Here is a 15,594-nt window from a genome sequence, read left to right on the forward strand (position 1 = left end):
AATGTAAAACAGCAATATGACTTGGTCAAATGAGATTTTTTTTTTTTGACCCCAGGATTCTATCATTTTAGAAGTGTTGGGTTGAAATAGTATCTTCCTCCCAAATTGACATCTTTTCTAGAACCTCAAAATATGACCTTTTCAGGTATTAGGATCCTTACAGATATAATTAGTTAAGATGAGGGCATATTGGAGTAGGATGGGCTCTGCATACACTATGATTGGTGTCCTTACAAGAACAGGAGGACACACAGACACACAGACACGAGGAGAGAACACCATGTGAGGATGGAGGCAAAGACGGGAGTGAATCATCTATAAGCCAAGGAACACCAAGGGTGGTCAGCAATACCAGAAGTTAGGAGAGCAGCATACAACAGATTTTCCCCTACAGCCTTCCCAGAAAATATGGCCATATGACACCCTGATATCTAGACTCTAGAACCCTTGAGAGAATACATGTCTGTTGTTTAAAGCCATGCAGTTTGTGGTAATTTGTAATGGCAGCCCTAGGAAACTAATATACTAGGTAAATTTTGGTAGATTGACTATAAAATGGGTGTAGACAGATCCTTACCAAAGTGTTATGCTCAAGGAAGTAATACCCGGCTGATATAAGCTGGTGGAATAGAATTCCAGGAACGTAGGAAGATTAAAAAACATGGTTCTATTATAAAATTCTGTTTATTGGTGGGCACCAAGAATCTGGAGAAGAGTGGTAATTTAAAAAAAATAATAAGAAGTGTAAAATCTGGGGTAGGACCTATAATACAATCTCTTCCTGGGCATCTCTGATGCCTCTCAAGGAACATATCATAACTCTTTCCTTTAGGGATGACACTGAATTACATACTGCACCAGGTGAAAACAATGAATTGGGCTCCAGTCTAGGTGTCACTCTAGTCACAAGTTTCTTGGAGCTGCTTCCCGCAGAAGAGTGATGCTCTAACAACAAATAAGTCATGCTATTTGATAAACAACTATAGTATCTCAGGAACAAACAGCGATCAGCATTATTCACCCCAGGATTATACAAGTTAGCCAGAGGTTATCTAATCTAGACTGGGCATGACTTGGGATATTTCACATTTCCTCATGTTTCTTGACCTCCTCCTGGGATCAGTATGCTAAACGAGGCATGTTCTTCCATAGAAATAGCAGAGCACAAGAGAAGAAATGGAACGATCAAAGTTCCTTGAGGGTTCGTGTCTGAGCATGCTGGCATTTCCTCATTCTGTTGGCAAAAGTAAGTCCTGGGAGCCACTGAAGAAAACACTTCACATGTGCAGAAAGAAGGCATTACAACGTTATATGGCAAAGGGCATAGATATAGAGAGGAATGAAGAACTGGATTGACTTCCTGTTATTGCAACTAAAAGGGTTGTTAATTAATATAGGCTCAGGTCACTTTCCATCATAAATTAGTCCTAGTTTATTGTATGTCTAAAGTATGTCATATTCTGTAGTATGTTTTAGTTTATATAATATCTAAAGACATCTTGAAAAATTAAAAAGAAAAAAAAACCTGCATGTTTTCTGTACCACAATGTCTGGGATGCGTGATGGTTTGCCTTCCGCTCCTCCCCATTGAAGTGAAGAGATGAATCTTGCTTTTCTTCAAAATGTTTATTTTTCATAAAAAAAAAATCTGTATTGCTGGGTTACTCTTAGTTCTTCCCACAATTTAGCATTTCAAACATTTGGAATTCGTTTGGCTAAAAAGGAAAAAAAAAAAAGAGCTTAAAAATGTTAGCTGGCAATGTTCTAACATATTATAAAACAAACAAAACCAAGTCCCCGGCCACCCATGCTGGGAGATGTTGCCTGGGCTTACGTGATTAGTCAAAATGCTCTTGCAAGGATTGTATGTGTTTCTTTGGAAAATCTAAGCAGGGGACAGCAAAGATGCCACATGCTGATATCCAGGCTTTCGCCACTATCTGTTCAATCTCTTCCTGTACTTACACCAGCTTTAGCTTTGGGATGTCTATTATTATTATTTTTTAATCAACATCAAATGTTAATGGAAAAGACTGAGAGCTTGGGCTTAAGAATCAGATAGCCTTTTGTTTAAATTTTGGCTCTGCCACGCTCTGACTCTGTAGCTTTAGATAATTTAACCTCCCTATACTTCAATTTCCTGAGGGGAAAAATGTTTATCATACCTGCTTCATGGAGTTGTTACGAAAACCAAGAAGGTAATATTTGCCTAGCTCCAGGCAGTAAGAGCCGTCAAGAAGAGGACTTCTTCCTAGTGAATGTCTTACAGTGTATGAGTCAGTGTTTGCTGACCACCCAGAGGGTTTATTTCTCACTCCTGTTTCATGCTGCTATGGGCTGAACTTGGGCTCTGTCCAGTATCTTCTTCATGCTGGTATCCAGGGGAAAGAAGCGGTACTAATCTTGTGTCCTGGCGTTCCTGTGGCAGGCAAATAGGAGAGAGAGGGTGGAATGACACAGAACCTTAAAATGGGTGCTTGGAAGTGGCAAGAGTCACTGCCATTGACATTGGGTTGGTCAAAGTTACTCATGAGCAGAGTCTGCCTCCAATTAGATGGCGAGGACACAAAGTGTCCCGCAAGGACAGATTCAGTAGGGAGAGACAGGATGCAAATATTTTTACAAGTGTGTGGCATGTTCTGGCAGCTTTGCCTGTTTGTGAATGACCCAACTTTGGAGAGTGAGAACTGCACAATGAATCACAATTCACACATGACTTCTGATGGTGCCAACAAATGAACATTCAGATCCCTCGAACTCAGCTTTGGATCTCAAAACACAAATTGTTTCCCACTCTACAATTTAACTGACTGAGCCACCCAGGTGCTCCTTCCCACTCTACACTTTGAATGCTTAAGTAAGGGGCACCTGAGTGGCTCAGTGGGTTAAAGCCTCTGCCTTCAGCTCAGGTCATGATCTCAAGGTCCTGGGATTGAACCCCACATCAGGCTCTCTGCTCAGTGGGGAGACCGCTTCCCTCTCTCTCTCTCTCTCTGTCTGCCTATCTGCCTACTTGTGATCTCTGTCTCTCTAATAAAAAAATAAAATCTTTTTTAAAAAGTTAAAAAAAATAAATGCTTAAGTAAAACTTTATTTATTTATTTTTTTGTAGATAGAGGATGGATTTAATTTTGACATATGAATATCAGGAGCAGATTTTATTTAATAATCAAATTCTGTGTTACAGCAAGTGATTCCTGCTGAGTGACTTTGTACATAAGAAACAAGTGTGAAGAGTGGCTATGATGGTTCATTTACTGAGCACCAAATGTGTGCTGGGCATTTCTCTAGACTCCTGTGATGCGTCAAATTTTAAAAGAGACGGAAGTCCCTACCATCTTGGAGCTTACATTCCAGTGGAAGAGATAGACAAGTGTAATAAATATGTACATAGAACAAAAGCATAGTGATCTGGGTAAAACAGAGTAAGGGTGAAGCAGGAAGGGTCAGGGCATGCTATTTAATGGTCAGTCAGGAGAAGCATCATTTGCAAAGAGATTTTTGATCAATGACTTTAATTAAGGAGGTAAAGAGAAAGTGGGTCCTATGTAATGGGGATCGTTAGGGAAAAGACGGCCATGCCCGCTGTTTGAAGAACAGCAAGAAGGCCATGTGCATAAACTGAGTGAGTAAGCGGACAGATAGCAGGAGATGATTTCTGATAGACAAAAGGGACAGGGTGGACCCAGGGGGACAATGAAAAGGTATTTGGCTCTCACTCTCAGTGACATGGCGAGCCTATGGAGTATGTAATTTCACTTAACTTTTTAGAAGGTCAGTCTGCATATTTTGATGGGAACACACTGTAGGAACAACAGGCAGAAGGAGGGAGCCCGTCACAAGGGTGGTATGTTTTCCACACAGAGGATAGAGGTGCCTTGGTCCGGCATGCTTGCTGTGAAGGTGGCAAGGAATGGGCAGAAGCTGGAGATATTTTGATGGTAAAGCCAATAAGATTTGCTTACAGGTTTGGTGACTTGAGTCAGATTGCCAGAATCAGTTTGGGCAGGAAGACGAGGAGTTAATTATGGTCATCTAATGTTGGAGCTGCTCTTGCACAAGCCACTGGAAATGCAGAGTAGGTGTTTGGATTCCAGAAGAGTTCCGCCCCAGAGATGCACACTGGCGAGTCATGGAAACTGAGGTGGTATTTAAAATGCTGAGGCTGCCAAGATATCAGGAGTGACAGTAGACAGAAAAAGAAGAAAAAGCTGGAGGCCTGGGGCCTGTGTGAGTTTCTTAAGACGTCTGTAGCAAAGTATCACATGGTAGGTGGCTTAAAATAGAAATTCATTGTTTCACACTTCAGGGGGCTAGAAATCCAAAATCAAGGTGTCACCAGGGCCATGCTTCCTCTGACACCTCGATGGGATTTCGCATGGCATTCTGCCCTCTTGTCCCTCTGCGTATCTTCTCTTCTTACAAGGACACTAGGCTTACAGCATTAAGTGCTCATGCTAGTCCTGTATGACCTTATCTTAACGAAGAACATCTAAAATGACCCTAAATAAGTCCACATTCTCATGTCCTGCAGGCTGCAATTTCAACATGTTTCTTGGTGGGGTGTGGGGGGCAAAATTCAATTTATAGCAGGACCTTTACATTTTCAGGGAAATGAAATGCACCATAAGCATTGTGCCCCCATCCCATTCTTGTGTGTAAGCCCTAATCCCCAGCGTGACTGTCATTAGAGATAGGGTCTTTAGGAGGGTAATTAAGGTAAAAGGAGTCATAAGAAGGGAGCCTTATCCCACAGAACTGGGGGCATGGTAAGAAGAGGAAGAGGGAGCAGAGCATGCTATCTCTCTCTGCATGTACACACAGAAAAACAAACAAACAACATGTGAGGACACAATGAGAAGGTGCCCATCTAAAGCCAGGAAGAAATGCCTTACCAGAAACAAATCGTACGGACACCTGAATCTTGGACTATCAGTCTCCAGAACTGTGGGAATGTACATTTCTGTCGTTTAACACAGCCAACCTCAGTATTCTCTTACGGCAGCTCAGCAAACCAATACACCAACCCCCAGTTCCTTTCTTCTCACCAGTCCTAGAATTTCTACCTGCTACTCTGCACGTACTAGGTACTCAGGGCATATTTGCCATTTGATTTTTTGGCACCTGTGTCATCTTCTGCAGGACTCCTAAAATGAGCCTTTGAACAGGAAGGGGAAGACCAAAAAAATCCAACTTTGGACCACTTACCCAAAAAGAGGAAAAGCCACATTTGGAGAGCTGTTATTCTGTGATTAGCAAACCACTGAACTCTCTAATAAGCCTTTAAACTCTGGAGAGATAAAGAAGTGTCATCCTAACAATGGATGAGCAGTTTAAGGATATTAAAATGGCCCCCATGCTCTGATGAAAGATAAAAGGAGGAGTTGCTCAAGCAGTCTCAGATAACTCTTGTGCATGTAACAAGACCATCCATCCTTCTGTGTGTCAGTCTGGGGAGCTGGTGTGGAGTGATAAGCTTCCTGGCTGCTAACAAGCTCGGTGGAAAGGGACCTACCATGCAGCAGATGCTACATACAGACCTGTATGACCTAGTCCTTGACTGGGAGGCTAACTCATGGCCACATTATAGTTGCATATCTCTACTGTATGTACAATGCCCTGTTTCCTTTACCTCATTCTGCCAAGATAAAGGAAACAGGGTATTGTCATGATTTTTTTTTTTTTAATGGAGAAAGGAGAAAGTCTTAGAAGGTTGCATTTCTTGCTAGAGGTCAATTTTAACAGTTTGTGAGTTTCCCATCCATTTCTCCCCAGCTTGTCAGATGGCTCTTGGTAGGAAAGGGAAAGAGCTCTGGTTTAGCTGTGGTGTGGTGACTCTGTTAAAGATATTCAGCCATGAGGTGCCTGGGTGGCTCAGTGGGTTAAGCAACTTCTTATGGCTCAGGTCATGATCCTGGGGTCCCAGGATCAAACTCCACATCAGGTTCCCTGCTCAGCGTGGAGTCTGCTTCTCCCTCTGCTTCTTCTCCTTCCCCCCCCACCCTCATTCTCTTTCAAAAAAATAAATAAAATCTTTAAAAAAAAAAAAAAAGAATGTTCAGCCATGTACACATGAACGGTTTCCTTCTCTCTGGATAGAAATTTGCTGCTGTCCTTTTTCATTTCTCCCTCTATATGTGTGTGAGTGTGTGTGTGTACGTGTGCACGTGTGTGTGTGTGTGTGTGTGTGCCCACATTTTAATGAGGTTATGTCACCAAGGGAGGCATACGATGTTTCCGTTCTGCAACACTGCCAGCTCTTATATCTGGAGCCTTTCATTTAGAAGCCTTAATACATTATTTCAATTACCTCATCAGGCTTAAGTTGGCAGCAAATGGGGGGATTTTTTTTTCTTTCTTTCTAAGGTGAGATTACATTTAAATGATAATAATAAGTGCCAGAGTAATGTGAATGCATACACCAAAAGGGGTGATGCCCTTCCTGGCTGACTGGGTTTCCACTGGGGGCTTGTCATAACTCATCAGCTGTAATCCTTGTGTGGAGCAGAGCAAAGGGACTCCGGAGCTGATGAGAATTCTCTTCAGCAGGCCCGGGTCAAGAGGCTGCCCGACATGTGTCTTGGGGGGCTTGTTTCTGTTATTGCTGTGATCGGCTCAAGCTCATCATGTTTTGGCAAATGGCATTGACTTCTGTCTCTTTTCCCCCTTCACTCTCTCTATAACCTCCCTTGTTTTCATTGTTTAAAGAGTCTTACCTCTGCAGGGCAGCTCCAACGAGGCCGCGATTCCTTTCTCTAAAAATAGGACGTCTGTTTTATATAAAAGCCCTTTCCACATAGCCTCACCCACGTTTGCTTGTTTTCTTGAGCAAAGGCCAGATTTTAAAATGATTAGTCTAAGATGAGGGAAAGGGAGGGGTACCAATGGTAGGGATGGTTTGTAAAACAAACCCCCAATAACTTGATGTTAATATTTCGTATGTTTTAAAATTGTGAAATGAGCTGAGAGACAAGAGGGCTGGACTGGTAATTCCCTCCATCTAATCTCCTTACTATCTATACATGCAGCTGTATTTTTGGAAATTCTTCGGTTCTTTCGTGTACGTACAAATTCTGAGATTTATCTCTGGATATTTAAAATGATGGCAGTGGCACAGCAGTCTTGAGTACATATCCCGCATTCCTAAGTGTTACAAAGGAATAGCTGAACTGTCCCGAGTGTACTAGCTTTTTGAAGAATGCCTAAGTGTCTTTATTTCATATGGTCAGTGCTTCATATTTTATTTTTAAATAAACATGCTCCATTTATATCTTTGAGAACTTCAATCTTTAATTTTAAAATTGATTACTTTTCTTAGTGAGCTCTAAAAATTCTTACATGAGGCTTCACCTCGAGGAAAGCCCACAGATAGCTAGATAGGGCTCCAGAGAAGAGGGAGTGCCGCAGTACATAAGGTGATTAGAGACAGGTACTTTACAATCTTTGCCCTCAAAAATAAGATCATAGGTCTATATAATTTTACTTTTACATAGATCATAGGTCTATGTAATTCCAGCAAAGTCAAAGGAACCAACTTTCTGTTGGTCTAATTTGCAGGACAAAATTCAAAAATTAATACTTTTAAGTCATCTTTAAAGCCCAACTTGAAACAGAATGACCATGTCTGTCATTCCCAGTAGTTCAGTGGCTGGAAACTTATTAGCAGTGGGTGCATTTACATTTGTGCCTTCAAGGAAACAACCCTTGGCAAAATTAATTGAAACCTCCTGGTGAAAATCATCAAAGTCCCGGGTATCTTCGGGTGTAATTTGAGGCTATGCTATTTGAGTTTGGCAAACAAGAAGAATCAGTCCAGTCTGAGAGTTCTTGTTCCCACCTTACTACTCATAAATAAACCCTGCTCTTATAGCTAATATATTCAGTACTGGTTTGTGGAATATTGGATTAATGATGAGCAGGCATTAAAATTGTTTGTATTTCAAACTTGCTTCAGATGATCTGGCAAGTTTCAAGCCCTCATTTGGAACAAGCACACTTATCCTATAAAATCATATAACCTCAGGAGGCATTTCTTTTCAAAGGCTAGTGGTACTTCTCAGCCAGACCACTACTTCTTTTTTTATTTCCTGTGCCATTTGAATCTCCGTGGTTTCACTCTCAGTACCAAATGAGAAACAGAAACTTTAGGGGTCATTCCAAATCCTCAAAGTTTGCTGGACACGTTGGCCAGGAAACACACTGGAAGCCAGAAATCTGTGCGTAGAAGCTTTCCTGGAGTCTGTTCTTCGGAATGGCACCTGTGGAAGAAAGAGAGGAGTGTGGCATTAGACAGAAGGAGCTCTGAGGTGGTCCTTCAGTATTGTCTGGAATTGAGACAAGGGGTCTGGGTGTTTGTATCCCTACAAAGAGGATCCCCAGGCATTAGACGCAAGCTCCCTAGGGAAGAAATCCCTTGCATTGAGATAATTCTTAGCAAAGAAGGAAGGATTCATAAGGTGTGCCCATGGCAGCTTGGGGAAAAAATGACCCAGGTCCCAAAGGTTATCTAAATGGCGGGTCCTATCATCCCTTTCAGCCTTCATTTCTAAAAGAGTAAAGTTTTCTGAGATGCCAGGTCTTTTCTTTTTTCTTCCTCCTCTAGATCTCTCTCTCTCTCTTTTTTTTTTTGGGGGGGGGGAGTGGGGGTAGGGTGTTTGTTATCGTTTGTGTGCTTGTTCTTTTAATGTTTTGCCTACTTTATCCCAATCCAAAATTAAGATAGATTTGGGAATCCAGAGAATTTCAGTTACTGTTATAATAGGATCACTTAGTTTGCATAAACTGGATGGAATGAGTAGTCACAGGAAAGTATATTTTATAATCTCAGTTAGTCACCAATAGCTTAGAATCAGTTAATGAATGATGGACTATTTGAGCTGAATAGAAGGTAAAAGGTGATCCACTTTTATTCTACCGTTTTCAGATGAACAAACTAAAACCCAAGGGCTTATGTTAACCAACCAAGGGTAAGGAAAAAATAGTAGTGGGGAGGATTGGATAGACACAGATACACTGATCGTTGACTCTATGAGTTCCTACACAAGGGCTTAACACCAATTACAAGCTGTGTGACCCAGAAGTGCAAATTGTAATAATATCTGAGTTGTGACGTTTGCTGAAAATTAATGGAACTAAAACATAATGGGAAACACAGAGAGCACATAATAAATGTCTTGTGCCCTCACCTCACCTAATCTCTAATTTTCAATTCTGGTATCTGGACTTTACCTCCAAGAACAAAAAAAGCATGCTCTGACACTTTTCCGATCACTTTTATAAGTTAAAAACAGCTTACTGATTATTTCATTCTCCCAGAGCTTTTTAACTAACTTTCTTCTCTGTGATGTAACAATTTATATGTTGGTGGTTACCACCTTTCTTTTTTCACATCTTTATATCTTACATATTGTTCTCAGATGAATCTCCCCAACTTAAGGTTCATTAATGTCACTTATTGTGACATTCCCTGCTAATAAAAGCTTCATAGATACCTCTACTACCTATACATAAAATCCACATTCTCTAGGTTTGCATTCAGGGCTTTTTACAATCTGGTCCAATCTGGTTTTCCAATCTTAATACTCATTTACCCTACCTTCCTTCATTAAGTAATGATCGATAACGTACCATATGGCTAGACACCAAAGATGCACTGATAAACAGAATCTACTTTCCTAGAACTTTCAACTTGTGGGTGATTTAATCTTCCCCAGAAGTGTATGACCATTGCTTACTTATCTGATTTAAATTCTGTGACCTCCTTACCTTCAAATATACTCATAACTAAATCTTATGATCTTATCCACATTACCCCTTCCAATTAGAATTCTATACTTCTTCCCAGCTAGTAACTCCCTTTTTTCATTTTGTATTCAACATTTGCAAATTAATCCCTTGTATTATAGTTAATTATATGCGTTTTTTAGTCCTTACTGGACTAGACAGTTCTTGAAGACAAGGTGTATGTACAATTCATACTTACACAATCTTAAAGCCTGCCATATTGTTTTGCAAACAGAAGAACCTAAAAAAATATTAAAAAAAAAAAGATTCTTGAATGGATATATGTATAATTGCTTCCAATAGTGGTATTGCTGTTCAAACAGGTGATGGAGATTAAACACTGCACTTGTCATCATGAACACAGGATGATGTATGGAAGGACTGTTAAATTATACTATTGTACACCTGAAACTAATTTAATACTGTATGTCACGAACTGGAATTATAATAAAAAACGAAGAAAATGGTTTATCAAAGGATTAACTTAATGGTGTAACGAAAGCAGGGTCTGGTAAACGTTTATAGTGGGGAACAAAGTGGCACTTTTCAGTGCTTCGTGCAGGCGTATTTTGTACGTAAAATTTTGCTTTTGATTGCTGATAAAAGTTCTGTTCTATCGGGGTGCCTGGGTGGTGCAGTCAGTTAAGTGTCGGACTCTTGGTTTCAGCTCAGGTAGTCATATCAGGGTCATGATTCGGGGCTGTGATCTCAGGGTCACGAGATCCAGCCCTGCGTGGAGACCTGCACCAAGCCCCAGTTGGGGCTTCGTGTTCAGTGGAGTCTATTCAGGACTCTTTCTCCCTTTCCATCTGCCCCTCTCCCCACAGTCTGTCTCTCTTGCTCTCTCTCACTCTCCCTCAAATAAAATAAATAAATCTTTAAAAAAAAGTCATGTTCTATAAATGTGAATAAATTTTTATATCACTAATATACTAAATTCACCATTAATACACTTTTTAAAAGAAGTTAATGTTAACAGTTTCATCATTCATTGCCATCTCAAAAATGGTATCTGCTGCTTTTGCATTAAGAATACTGTCTAGGAAATGTGACTTAATTACTAGGTTAAAAAGAGAAAGTCTCCTACGTATGTACAGTTTAGTCACCGTAACTTAGAAATTATAATTGGACCAGAAATCCAAAAGCACAAGGGGTAAGAGACTAAGGACAGCTGAAAATTCAGTATGACCACCTTCCTTATGAAATTATTAATGCTACCACATGCAGTAGATAAGCTCATTAGCTGGAAAAGAGCTAAACTTTTTGGTATAATAAAAATCATACTTTTATGACTTAATGATAACCTCAATATTGCAAAATGCAATTTAGAAAATATATGTGTAAGCAAATGTATGACCACAACATCAGATGATGTATCTAGGTTTGAGAGTGGTAGGGTTATTTTATTTTTATAGAGATCTTAATTATTATGAAGTTATTTTCATTATGTCATTTCAAATAATTTTTCATTTTTTTTTTAATTTTTCAACAGTTCTCTGACATTGTACCTGTTCTGCCTTGAATATTTTCTGTAAACCATTTGAGATACTTCTAGCCATTAAACAAGAAGAATGTCTGAGTTGCTTGAGTCTTTATTGTTTTTCTTTTCTTATCGCTAGCTACTCAAGAATCCAGCAAGTATTTTTCTTATCTTTAAAGCCAGAGCCTTGTTAATACTACTACATAGTTGCAAATGCAAACACTATCAGGTACTTGTCAAAGCATTTCAATCTAAGCACAATAAGGAAATTATAAAGGGAAGCCATTCAAACACCGACAAATCAAACCCTTCCTCTAAGGGGTTTCTTCAGAGTGGGGGTAAAAAAGCAACTTTATAGAGTTTATAATTAGATTGGCTGATTACATAAAAAACAATAGTATTTTTATACTTTAAGAAATGGTTGGGTTAGATTTTAAACACCTCCCAATGTCCAACTTCGCTTAAAAAAAAAAAAAAAAAAAGCAAATGAGTTGGCCTGAATGCTAAGAACTGTCTGGATTTGTGCAGAGCAACTTGGCCCTTTTTTAAAGCCATGTGGTAATGACATTAAAGCATTCAACGGCAGAGGTGGGGAGGTTGGGAGAAAAGAAAAGAAAACACTGCGGTATCAGGAGAGGAAGCCAGGCAGTCTGCTGCGGACAGGAACGGAGCAAAGGGTCAAAAGGCTTCTCCAGGATTGTTTGACCTTTGAAGAGTCAATAAACTCCTCAGAATAAAGGGTGGAAGTGAACATAAGCCTTCCTTTCAGAGCTTCCAATTCCTAACCTTCTATAGCTCCAAAGATTACTGAGAAGATGAAGAAACTCAAGTGGGCAGAGTCTTCCCCAAATTTCTGAGACCCTGGGTTGGGGGAAGTTGCGGGGGAGGCAATATTTATTGCCAGAGCTTCCAACACACTGTGGAAGGTGTATGGAGCTACATTAAAGAGAGCACATTAGAACAACAACAACAAAAACAGAAACAACAAAACTTGTATAGTGAACAGAAGGAACTCTTTCAGTCTATTGCTGTGTTTTTGTGTTAAGTGAATCTCCTACATTTGTATTGTTTGACCCTCTGCTTGGGGATGTGTGGTTTAACACTGCAGCTGTAAGTTGATTTTTGCAATGCAAATAATGCAGCAATTGAACCGAGAGAATCAAGTGACATTAATTGAACATCATCCCCAACCCCCCCCCAATTCCAGGAGAGAGCTTAATCCATTTTTAGAGATGATAAAATTGAAAATCACATAGGGGAAGAGCTAATAAGTGAAGGTAGCAGAATTTAAGCCTCATTCACTTGACTGCAAAGAAGATAATCTTTAACTATAGCATGAGGGAGAATGATTCAAGGAAGCTATACCTGGCTATAGATAACCATCTGGTAGCTAGAATACTTTGGCTGAACTGTCAGAAACCCGACTCAGACAGTGGACACATGTAAGAATGTTGGGATTAAATTAGCTTTAGTTAAGGCGGGATCCATGGGCTCCTACAGTATCACTAGGGCTCCGTCTCTGTGTTTTGGTCACAGAGTTTGTGATTGCACTGCACTTCTTGCAGATAGATTCTCTATGGCAATTAAGAAGGCTTTTAACAGCACTAGATTTATACCCTCTAGTTTTTGCACTGCAAAGAGAACTCTCTCCTGGTGTCTGCACATCATGGAATTCAGGATTCTCTAAATTCCAGGTGCTTCTTTCCTGCTGTGGTTCAGGGAGAGATATGTAAAAGAAAACAAAACAAAGGACAACCACAACAAGAAAAACAAAATTGTCCACTGGGCCAGTTATCAATTTATCCAAATCTATTACACTTCACTACCCATTCTTTGAAAATAGACTTGGGCCCCTTTAAATGAATATCCTTTGCCAACTGGCACACTAGGAAGCTCTGTCAGTGGACAGTATGGAAAAAACATTGCAGGGAGATGGGATTATCCTTTCTTGTTGTGTTGTGTTGGCTCAGCTGGCCCCTGCAGAGTGCCGCTTTTCCAGCACCCAGATCTTCAAGCACAAGCAGCTTCTCTCCTGACCAGTACCCAGCTCTTCCAATGCACACTGGTCAGCGGCACCCCGCAGCAGGCAGCTTTTCCCAGCAACCCCTTGGAAAGTTTTAGAATGGGATGTTTCTGTCAAGAGACCACCTACGCATGGATTTTGCTTTGTTCAGTAGCCAGCAAGGTAGATTGACAGCAAGTTCTATCTGTGAGACATCACAGTGACTTCTACAGCTGTGAATTCCCCAGTAAGGTTCAGATGGCAGCTCTTGGGATGGGGGAGGGGCTATTCTTTGGTTACTGGATCTCAGTTCTAGGCAAATTAATTTTCTAGTGTGGCCATAATGAATTACCACAAACTTGGGGCTTAAAAACAAAAATTTATCCTTTCAAAGTTCTGGAGTTCCGAAGCCTAAACTCGAGGTATTGGCATGATTGGCCCTTTTTGGAAGCTCAAAGAGAGAAATCTTCCCATATCTCTTCCTTCTTCCCATACTGCTTTCGGTGGTTGTCCGCAATCCTATGCATTCTTTGGCTTGTAGCTACAACACGTCAACCTCTATCTCCACGTTCACATGGCATTGCCTTTTCTGCAAATGACTTTACCAGATCTTCTTAAAAATATATCTGTCATTAGATTTGGAGCCCACTCTAATCTATAAGGCCTCCTCTTAAATTAATTTATTATATTCATAAATACCTGATTTCCAAAGAAGGTCACATTCTGAGGTTTAAGGTGGACATGATTATTCAACCTAGTACACCAGAGATTGTGCTCCTTCTTATAAGTGCTCCTAATTCTCTAGGGTTCTCTTCCTTCTTATTAGCTATTCTTTTTTTTTTTAATTTTATTTATTTATTTTACAGGCAGAGAGAGAGGAGGAAACAGGCTCCCCGCTGAGCAGAGAGCCCAATGTGGGGCTCTATCCCAGGACCCTGAGATCATGACCTGAGCCGAAGGCAGAGGCTCTAGCCCACTGAGCCACCCAGGCGCCCCCTTATTAGCTATTCTTTTCTTACTCCAGTACCCTGCTATACTAGATCATTCTTTATATTAAACTTTTCTCATTCAAATAACTGTGTGGTGGTTTCTGTCTCCTGAATGGAGTTTGAGCACCTTTTCAGAGCAAAGGAATAGAGAAGGTAAATTATTTGAAAGAAATAAGGATTGCTGAACAAAGAAATATAGCATATATATATATATATATATATATATTCTACCTTTTTTTTTTTTTTTAAGATTTTATTTATTTATTTAACAGACCGGGATCACAAGTAGGCAGAGAGACAGGCAGAGAGAGAGGAAGAGAAACAGGCTTTCCGCTGAGCAGAGAGCCCGATGCAGGGCTTGATCCCAGAACCCTGGGATCATGACCTGATCTGAAGGCAGAGGCCTTAACCCACTGAGCCACCCAGACGCCCCCTCCACCATTGTTAATATCAAGGATCAGAGAGATTTGTTCAGATAGCAAAAAGTATAAACAATGACTTTCTATACAGTGGGCATTTAATAATGTTATCCAGTGGTTAATGTTGCACAGTGGGACTTTCATATCTTCCATTACTGTATCTCTTTGGGCAAGAATGTTATGTTTTTTAGTGATTTTTTTAACTGAATCTCTGAAGGAAAAACATAGTTCTATAATATTACCATTGATTTCCTAGAAAACAGTCCTTTACCAAACCTAGTAGAGCTTCAATTTTCCTTTCCTTTCATATCTTTGGGCTCTGCCTATTAGTTTGTATTTAACTTTACTGTTTTTAGAACCATGGGTCTATATCAATCACATATACCTTCATAACTTATGTTGCCTAGAACATACTGGGTGCTTAGTAATTATCTCTCAAATAAATGAATTTTCTCAAATCCTAATAGATAATTTATTGAGTGTTTACTCTGTATAGGCAATGTTTGCAGTGCTTTCTAATCATCTGCTTAATACAGCAATCATTGGAGGTAGGCACAATCAGCATCATTGTTTCATACATAAGGAAAGAGGCTCAGAGAGGTTAAGAACCCTCCTCAAGGCGACTCAGCTCACAAGTGGTGGAAATGAAGTTGAACCAGGTCAAGGTAGCGGCAAAGTCCATAGGCTTGACCTATGATACTTGACAGTACCATGCTGCTCCTGTTTCTCCAAGTAGAAAATATTCACATGGATTAAAATAACATTGTTTCTCACCATATAAGGCATAATTTGGCATTAATAACTGGCATCACATAATAATTATTGGTAGTGAATTTTAGAAATTGATACTAAATTCATTGTATCATCCCACTGCACTAAGCTAAGTGTAACACAAAGAAACACTGCTGATGATCCACAAGT

The sequence above is a fragment of the Mustela nigripes genome, chromosome 13, assembly GCF_022355385.1.
Source record: "Mustela nigripes isolate SB6536 chromosome 13, MUSNIG.SB6536, whole genome shotgun sequence".
Classification (NCBI taxonomy): Eukaryota; Metazoa; Chordata; class Mammalia; order Carnivora; family Mustelidae; genus Mustela; species Mustela nigripes.